Source organism: Castor canadensis, chromosome 6, assembly GCF_047511655.1.
Source record: "Castor canadensis chromosome 6, mCasCan1.hap1v2, whole genome shotgun sequence".
In the NCBI taxonomy this organism is placed as follows: Eukaryota; Metazoa; Chordata; class Mammalia; order Rodentia; family Castoridae; genus Castor; species Castor canadensis.
The window spans coordinates 43,395,344-43,404,847 of NC_133391.1; positions in this window are offsets into that span (position 1 = coordinate 43,395,344).

Sequence of the window (9,504 nt, forward strand, 5' to 3'; positions counted from 1 at the left end):
ATTAAATGATGAAATTGAGGACTAGGAGTGTGACTCAGTGTAGAGCACTTACCTAACATATATTGGGCCCTGGGTTCCATCCCCAGCACTGAAAGTACGAAAAAAATTGTCCAAAGACTGAGGACCCATTCTCTAGATTGAAAACTCTTGAGCACCCAGCACAGCACAACGGATTACTCCATATTCACACCAACATATGTCATCTGAATATTTGAGACCACTGACATTTTAAGAGTATTCTAGAGCTGGGTGTGATAGTTTACACCTGTAATCCCAGCATTTGGGAGACTGAGGCAAGAGGACTGAGAGTTCTAGGCCAGCCGAGGATACATAGTAAGATCCTGGCTCAAAAAAATAAAATAAAATAAAGTCAAGGACCAGAAGTTCAAGCCTGTAATCCTAGCTACTTGGGAAGCTGAGATCAGAAGGATCCTGGTTCAAGGACACCCTGGCAAATAGTTCTCAAGACCCCATCTCAAAAATAACCAGAGGAAAATGGACTGCAGGTGTGGCTCAAGCAGTAAAGTGCCTACTTTACAAATGGAAAGCCCTCAGTTCAAATCCCAGTTCCACAAAACAAAGAATAAAATTAAACTAAAAAAAATTTTTTTTGGCAGCACTGGGGTTTGAACTTAGGATTTCACACTTGCTAGACAGGAACTCTACCACTTGAACCATTTCACCAGTCCTGTCTTGGGTATTTTTGAGATAGGGTCTCGAGAACTATTTGCCTGGGGTTGGCTTCAAACTGCAATCCTCCTAATCTCTGCTTCCACAGTAGCTAAGATTATAGGCGTGAGCCACTAGCAACTGCCCAGCAAAATTACATTAAATTTTTAAAATTCTAAAAGCTTTCAGAAAGCAGTCCAGGTTGGCAGAGAGCAGGAATTTAAGGAAAGGAATTTATTTTTTAAAAGTGTCCTTGAGCCTGGTGCCAGGAGCTCACACATGTAATCCTAGCTACTCAGGAGGCAGAGATCAGAAGGATAGAGGTTCAAAGCCAGCCCAGACAAATAGTTCTCTAATGTTTATGGGACCCCAGGGTTCTCACCTGCAAAAAGGGTGACTTGGACCAGATCAGAGGTTCCCAAAGTCTCATCGGACAAATGATAGGATTTTAGGCAGTTCACAAATAATGTGATTTATCCTGATACATATGTGGTAGAGTTTTGATTTGTTTTGTTTGTGGTTCTGGCGATGGAACCCAGCATCTCCTGCACACTAGGCAAGCGCTCTACCACAGAGCCACACCCCAGTTCAGATATGTAGGTTTTTGCTTATTTGGTTTTGGGGCTGAGGATGGAACCCAAGACGTGGCACATGCCACATGCGTGGCTCTGCCACTGAGCTACACACCAAATGTATATTGCTTTGGTCCAATAAAATAAAAAATAAAAGTAAGTTAAAGACAAACATTGGGTGACTAAGGTAGGCAGATATAAAAATGGCAAGTTCAATAGTCACTGAGGTCAGTTCCGTGGAGGTTCCAGCTCTAGCATTCAGTATCTCTATGGGATATCAGATGCCAAAAGGGAATTTTAAGAAGAGATTAGTCTCACAGTTATAGTGGGAGCCATTACCCCCACTCCCATCAAAGTTTTTCAGCATTGGGGTTTGAACTCAGGGCCTACACCTTGAGCCACTCCCCAACCCTTTTCTTATGATGGTTTTTTTTTGAGATAGGGTCTCTCGAACTACTTGTCCAGGCTGGCTTCAAACCACAATCCTCCTGATCTCTACTTCCTGAGTAGCTAGGATTACAGGAATGAACCACTGGTGCCTGGCTAAAGTTGGGGTTTATTTGTGGCTAAAGTTGGAGTTTGTTTTTGGCCCTGGTGGTGATTGAACAACCCAGGGTCTGCATAAGCTCGGCAAGTGCTGTACCCCAACCTGAGAGTTGGGCTTTGTTCTTGTTTCAATTGTCCAAGTGTTTCATCGTGGTTTTTCCATATATCCATACAATGTACTTTGACCCTATTCAGCTTATTATTTTCTTACCTCCCCTTTTTTGGAGAGTTGGACTTTTGAAGAATCTCTTCAATCTCATCTCTTCTTTGTGTTTTTGTTGGCGGTACTGGGACTTGAACTCAGGGCCTCATGCATGCTAGGCAGGCACTCTACCACTTGAGCCACTCCACCAGCTCAATCTCATCTCTTTTGAGACCACAGTGCTTGCCTGCAAACTGAACTCTCCAGGGCAAGAGGGTGGTGACATCACATCACCATCCTGCCTGCTCCCCACTGCATCCTCATTTAACAGTCCTTCTCTCCCTAGCGACACATAACAGAAGCCACCAAGTTTCAGAATCTCCATGGTGGACGCCAAAAGCATTTGTGTCCCAGCATCTGTGGACTTTGTTATGTCAAATATTGTCAAGACCAGCCTGGTCAGCTATGAGGAAAAAGGATCCCTGTCTACACTCATTGCTGTACCTGCCTTATCATCTGACCACAAGATTTTTCTTCTAACACTCTAAGAGGGCGCCCAAGAATTCTAGACAGCTGTCAGTTTGCAGACTGAGAAGGAGGGGGCTGTGTGCACCTGCAGCCGTGAGGACAGTCCTTGAGCCCACAGCCTTCCTCACAATCCGGCTGTGGAGAGAGCTGATCCCCTTGGCACTCTCCCAGCACCAAGGGCCTGGCAGAGGGCTCCAGGGAAACACAGCCAGGACCCCATTTTCCAGCAGCCTCCCCACTCAGCCCACCACCTAGAGCAACCCCAGAAACTGAAGCTGTTTGTTTGGTGTCCAACAGCTGTGTCAGAGGCACCAGAAAACCTCCCAAGCCGTTTCACTTCTGGTCAGGGTGGGTTTCGATTCCCTCCAGGCCTGAGGGCACTGGCCTGTGAGGACAGGCTGGGGGAGGGGAGCTCTGAGGGCCTGAGCAGCAGGAGGGGCAGCTGTGGGTCTAAACAGGGAGGTGTGTCTCTGCAGGACTCTCATTTCTTTAGGGGGTGGGGGGTCTGTATGTGTGAATTTGTGTTTGTGGGGTGTATGTGCGTGTTTCTGTGTTTGGGTGTGCACATGAGTTCAGGGGGGTGTATGTGTTTGTGGAGAGATTCACATGCATGTCTGTGTATGTTTGAGTTTATGGACATGCATGCTTGGGGGGGGTGTGTGTTTTTTGTGTATGTCTGTGGATTTGCTTGTGCAGTGTCTTGGTAAGGTCCAGAACATAGTTTTGTCTGGGGGGGGGTCTTTCTTTCTTTCCACTTTCTCTCTCTCTCTCTCTCTCTCTCTCTCTCTCTCCCCCTCCCTCCCTTCTTTCCCTCTTTCACTGGGGATGGAACCCAGGGCATCATTCATGATAGGCAAACAATCGCTGAGCTACACATCCCCAGCCAGAGCAGAGTTTTGGACAATAAGCACCATAGAGAGGCATTCAAAGTCTGTCATGACCCTTAGGGACTTCCTCTAAATGTCACTGCAGACCTGTGTACTCAGTGTTAGAGAGCATGCTTAGAATTCAGGGGCCCTAGTTTCCATGACAGCACAAAAAAAAAAAAAACAGTGGGGCTGAATCTAATCAAGGTGCATTGTAAACATATGGAAATGTAACTGTGAACCCCTGTACAACTAATACATGCTAATAAAATTGCTTTTTGTTTAAAAAAAAAAAAAGCCAGGTGCCAGTGTCTCATGCCTGTAATCCTAGCTATTTGGGAGGCTGAAATTGGGAGGATGAAGTGTTGAGGTGAGCCAAAGGAAATAGTTCTTTTTTTTTTTTGTGGTACTGGAGTTTGAACTCAGGGCCTACACCTTGAGTCACTCCACCAACCCTTTTTTGTGATGGGTTTCTTTGAGATGGGGTCTCTTGAACTATTTGCGGGGGCTGGCTTTGAACCTTGATCCTCTTGCTCTCTATCTCCTGAGTAGCTAGGATTACAGGTGTGAGTCACCATTGCCCAGCTAGAAATAGCTCTTGAGAACCCATCTCCAAAATAACCAGTTTAAAATGGATAGGAGGTGTGGCTCAAGCAATTTAGCACCTACTTTGCCAGAGCAAAGCCTTGAGTTCTAATATGTCTTATCAAAAAAAGTGATCTTGGGTCGGGCACCAGTGGCTCATGCCTTTAATCCTAGCTACTCAGAAGGCAGAGATAAGGAGGGTCGCAGTTCAAAGCCAGCCTGAGCAAAATAATTGAGGGATCCTATCTCGAAAAACCCTTCACAAAAACAGAGCTAGTGGAGTGGCTCAAGGTGAAGGCCCTGAGTTCAAGCCCCAGTACCATAAAAAAAAAGAAAAAAAAGTGTCTTGGGTTGCAGGGCAGCCTAACCCATTAGTAGCAAGTAGACAGCATAAAGTGTTAAGGATTAGGGGAATCCGTGTTGTGGGGCAGGAGAGTGGAAGGGGTGGACAGGTGTGAGTCAGGACTTGGGTGTGGGAAGACCAACAAGAAGAACAAGGCAAGCTGGCATAGTGGTTCAAGTGGTAGGAGTGCCAGCCTAGGAAGCATGAGGTCCTGAGTTCAAATCTCATGCCGCCAAAAAGGGAGAAAGAGAGAGAGAGAGAAAAGCAAGTCCACCAAGGGCAGGAGAGGAGTAGACCAGGCCCTCAGGCCCTGAGGCTGCAGTGCAACCTCACTTTGCACCTGCCTCAGCTCCAGCAGTGTGACCTGGGCCATGGTATTTGAACTCTCTACACTTCCTGATCTGAAGATGGGGATGATGAAAGTACCTACCTCACAGGATCTAATGTGATGGAATGAAACCCAGCCTACCACTGAGCTGCGCCCTCAGCCCTCCCATGTGAGACTCAGATGAAGAATGCAGGGCTACAATAAAAATCCAGCAATATCGTGAAAAACAGGTCACTAACGGGAAGGAAGTTAAGGTGAATATGGCTGATGTACTTTCTATATAAGAATGAATATAGAATGTTCAAACCTGTTGAAATCAAAATAAGAAGGGGACTAAGATAGAAGAAAAATGGAAGAGACAAACCAACTCGAGTTATAATACATAAACACATGAAAATGTCACAATGAAACACCCTGCATGGCTATCTTAAACAAATAAAAATGTCTTTTTTTCAAAAGTGGAGCACAGGAAGGTCTGGGGGTTGGTACCAGCGGGAGGGGGAGGATATAAGGAAAGGGTGTAGGAGGTTGAATATGGTAGAAATATTATGTACTCATGTATGAAAATGGAAAATTGAGACCTGTTGAAACTAGGAGGATAAAGAATGATGGATAGGGTGAATTTAACTATAATAATACTATAAGAACGTCTTTGTAAAAGTCACAAAATGTATTCCCAGTACAACAAAATATGATAATTTAAAAAAAAAGAATGCAGGGCTGGTGGAGTGGCTCAAGTGTAGAGCACTTGCCTAGCAAGCAGAAAGCCCTGAGTTCAAATTCCAGTACTGTCATCCCTGCCCCCCAACTAAAAAAAAATCAGGAACACTGTAATCCCAGCACTGGAAGCCTGAGGCAGGAGGAGCCAGAGTTCAAGGCCAGCCTGGGCTACCTAGAGAGTTCTAGACCAGCTTGAATAGATAGTCGGGTGGGGGGAGGGAGATAAAAGCATGCACAGCACCCATGCATAGTAAGATCGTTTTTTGTTTTGTTTGGGTTTTTCATTTGTTTGTTGGCAGTACTGGAACTTGAACTCAGGGTCTACACCTTGAGCCATTACATCAGCCCTTTATTTGTGATGGGTTTTTTCAAGCTAGAAGCTCTCAAACTGCCCAAGCTGGCTTGGAACCATGATCCTCCTGATCTCTGCCTCCTGAGTAGGTAGGATTACAGGTGTGAGCCACCAGCACCAGGTGCATAGTAAGTTCTTAATAATTATTAGCCATTGTTAGTGCTGGAAGTAATTACTGTGATTCATCACCCAGGCCAAGGAAAAATTAAGATGAGCAAGGCTGCAGCTGTGACTGCTAGGTGTACACCTCATTGTAGTCCCACTCAAGATTTGCAGTCCCATACCTACCCACACATCCCACCGTGCTGCCAATTCTGCAGCTTCTGTATATCTGGAGCCCCTGGACTCTAGTCATCTTCTCTCAAAAGTAAAAAGGTCAGGCTGGGCGCTGGTGGCCCATGCTTATAATCCTAGCTACTCAGGAGGCAGAGATCAGAAGAATCATGGTTTGAAGCCAGCCCCAGCAAATAGTTTGAGAGACCCTATCTTGAAAATACCCATCACAAAAAAGGACTGGTAAATGTCTCTCAAGGTGAAGGTGCTGAGTTCAAACCCCGGTACTGCAAAAAAAAAAAAGAGTTCAAGATTGCCTATAATCCTAGCTGGGGCAAGGCTCAAGTATTTGAGTGCCTGCTTAGTGAGCTCAAGGCCCTGAGTTCAAACCCTCATTACCACCAAAAAAAGTTTAAGATTGTTATGCTGCATGGTGGCTCAATCCCAGTACTAGGAGGCAGAGATAGGAGAATTGAGGTTTAAGGCCAGCCAGGGGTGTGGGGTGAGGTGTTGAGACACTGTCTCAAAAGAAGAAGGTTGGTGTGGTGATACACACCTGTGGTCCCAGCTAAAATGATCAGATGTCTGAGGCTGGTCCCAGGCAAAAACTCAAGATCCTATCTGGAAAAATAACTAAAAACAAAAATGCCTGGAGGCATGGCTCAAGTGGTAGAGCACCTGCCTAGCAAGTGCAAAGCCCCTAATTCAAATCTCCGTACCATCAAAAAAAAAAAAAAAGATGAAAGAAAAGGGCTCAAGATTAATCTTTCAAAAGTCAGCGGAATCAGAAGACACACACTCAAGTAGTAATGAAAAACAAACTTGGATTGGCCTGGGTTCCATCCCCAGCCCCACTTAAAAAACAATTGAAGCAGGAGGGTAAGAAGGACAAATCACCAGTTTTGAAAATAAGCCACTTGATTTTTTTTAACACCAGATCAAAGCTGAATAGAAAGCCTTTCTTTCAAAGAGCTATGATTAAAAGTAGGAGCTAAATTTCACATCTCCAAAGATTAGTTCTCTTGAGCTGGAGGCATGCCTCAAGCAGTTAGAGCACCTGCCTAGCAAGTGAGAAGCCCTGAGTTCAAACCCCAGTGCCACCAAAAAAAAAAAAAAAAAGACTGACTATGGGAACTCCACAAACTCCAGGTCAGGCACAGAGGGAGACAGAGGGAGTGTGGTCAGCCAGTTGAGGCTACAGGTCCTTAGGCTGGAGGTACTGGCCAGGCAGAAGCTAGGGGCTGGTGGAGTGGAGGATGAAGGTGGAGAGGCAGAAAGGGAGAGAGAATGGTGGGTGCACAGACCTGGACACGATGGGCACTGGAGACTCAGCAGAGTGGGGTCCTGGAGGCTGACCAGCAGCTCTGCAGATCCACTCAGGAGAGGCAGCACCTCCAGATCAGGCTCCTTGACCTGTGTGAGAGAACCTGCTCCAGGGAAGCCTTTTGTGACTGGAGTCACCTCTCAGGGGCCCCTTCCCAGAGGGGCCTGAGCGTTGTTTAGCAGAAAAGGTGTGGCATCTGACGACAGTGGCCACCACATGTAAAATGTGAGGCCATTCTGGAAGGATACCCTGCCAAGTGCAGAGACCGTAAAATGTGCAGCAGCATTCAGTTTTTTTACGCTTTTTTGAAGACGACTGTCACCCGCAGAAACTAGGTCTGGCTTCAGAACCTGAAATCTACAGAGCAGGAAAAGAGCTGGGCACTAGCCCAGCTTGTATGAGGCCCTGGGCTTGATCCCCAGCAGTACAAAACAAAAACCTGAGAATTAAAGATGGTTGATGGAGGCTAGGGTGTGGCTCAACCAATAGAGCACCTGCCTAGCAAGTGTGATGCCCTGAGTTCAAACCCCAGTGCCACTGAAAAAAAAAATGGTTGATGACCCACAGATATCTGAGATGTAGTTTCATGAAAACATCTTTCTTTTTACCTATACCAGGAATAGCGGTAGCTATCACTTTCCCTGCAAAAGAGGAGGGGTGTGCCCTGTGGCTTAATCTACACCATTTTGGGGTTTTATAATTATTCAGTTGTGCAAATTTCTGGGGTTCAATGTAAAAATTGGCTATGTGTGTACAGTGTGTAATGATTAGATCGGGTTGGTTAACATTTCCATCTCCTTAAACATTTTTTAGATACATCAGTTAATTTTTTGGTGCTGGAGAGCCAACACAGAGCCTTGTGCATACTAGGCAAGCACGCTACTGCTAAGCAATACTTCAGCTCATTTGAAATTTTTTTTGATTAATGTATAATGATTGTACATATTTCTGAGATGAAGTGTGAGGTTTCAACACATGTGTACAGTATGTTCTCATCAAATCACAGTCCTTATCTGTACCTTTTGTTTGCTTTGTTTTGCTTTTTGGTGCTAGGGAGTGAACCAGGGCTAAGCATGGGCTGCTCTTCTCTGCTCCCCAAATACTGTATCATTTTATGTAAAACAAAGATTTTCTGGACTTTGATCTCCAGAGTTAAGAAAATGGGGGCTGGGCATGGTGGGCCACCCAACTACTCTGAAGCAGAGATCTAGAGGATGGTGTTTAGAGGCCAGCCTGGGGAAAGAGTGAGGTCCCATCTTGACAAACAAGCTGGATGTGGTGGCATGTGCCTGTCATCTCACAGGTAAAAGGCTCGTGGTCCGGGCCGACCCAAGCAAAACCAACAAGACCCTATCTGCAAAAAACCAAAGCGCAAAAGGCAGGGAGCATGGATCAAGTGGCAGCACAGGACAGCAAATCCCTGCGGGAGACCCATCATCAGGCAGGAGAGCATTTTCACAAAATCTGGGAGCTTGCAGTTGTAATCACTGAAGTATCTTTAGGAAGCAGGGAAGTTAGTCACACTGAATTTCACAGCATCCATGAGCCTTAGTACCTTTATCTGCTGCCTCCCACTAAAATTTTTTCCAACCACATTTTTTGTCATTTCATATGAAATAACATGAGAAAATATTTTTAGAACTATAAAGTGCCAATAATGCTATGTGGCATAAGTAATATTCCTTGCACAAATCTTTTGGGTTTTTTTTTTGTGGTACTAAGGTTTGAACTCAGGTGTCACACTTGCTAAGCAGGTGCTCTACCACCTGCAAACCCTTTTTGGTATTGAGTATTTTCGAGATAGGAGCTCTTAAACTATTTGCCAGAGCTAGCTTCGATCTGTGATCTTCCTGATCTCTGCCTCTCAAGTAGCTAGGATGACAGGCATGAGCCACCTAAGTCAGCTGCACAAATCTTTCTAAAGTGTGCTTTCTCTGGCTTCTTTTTACTATCATTGTTGTTGCTGCTGTGCTGGGGGTGCCTTGTGGCATTTATAAAATATCATATATCACATACATCATAGTTGAATTCACCCCCTCCATCATTCTCCTTTCTTCTTCCCCCACCCGGCCCTCCCCCAGGCTTCTTAGGGAGTGGCGAATATGACTTGACCTTTTATTGTTGATATGGGACCGTTATTGAGGACATTTATCAGAATACCTTGTATTACTACAGCAGGTCACTGGCTTTAGGATACTCTGGAGCACTGTGTGGCCTATTCCAAGGGCTGCAGATTGTTTAGCTTGTGTGTGTCTC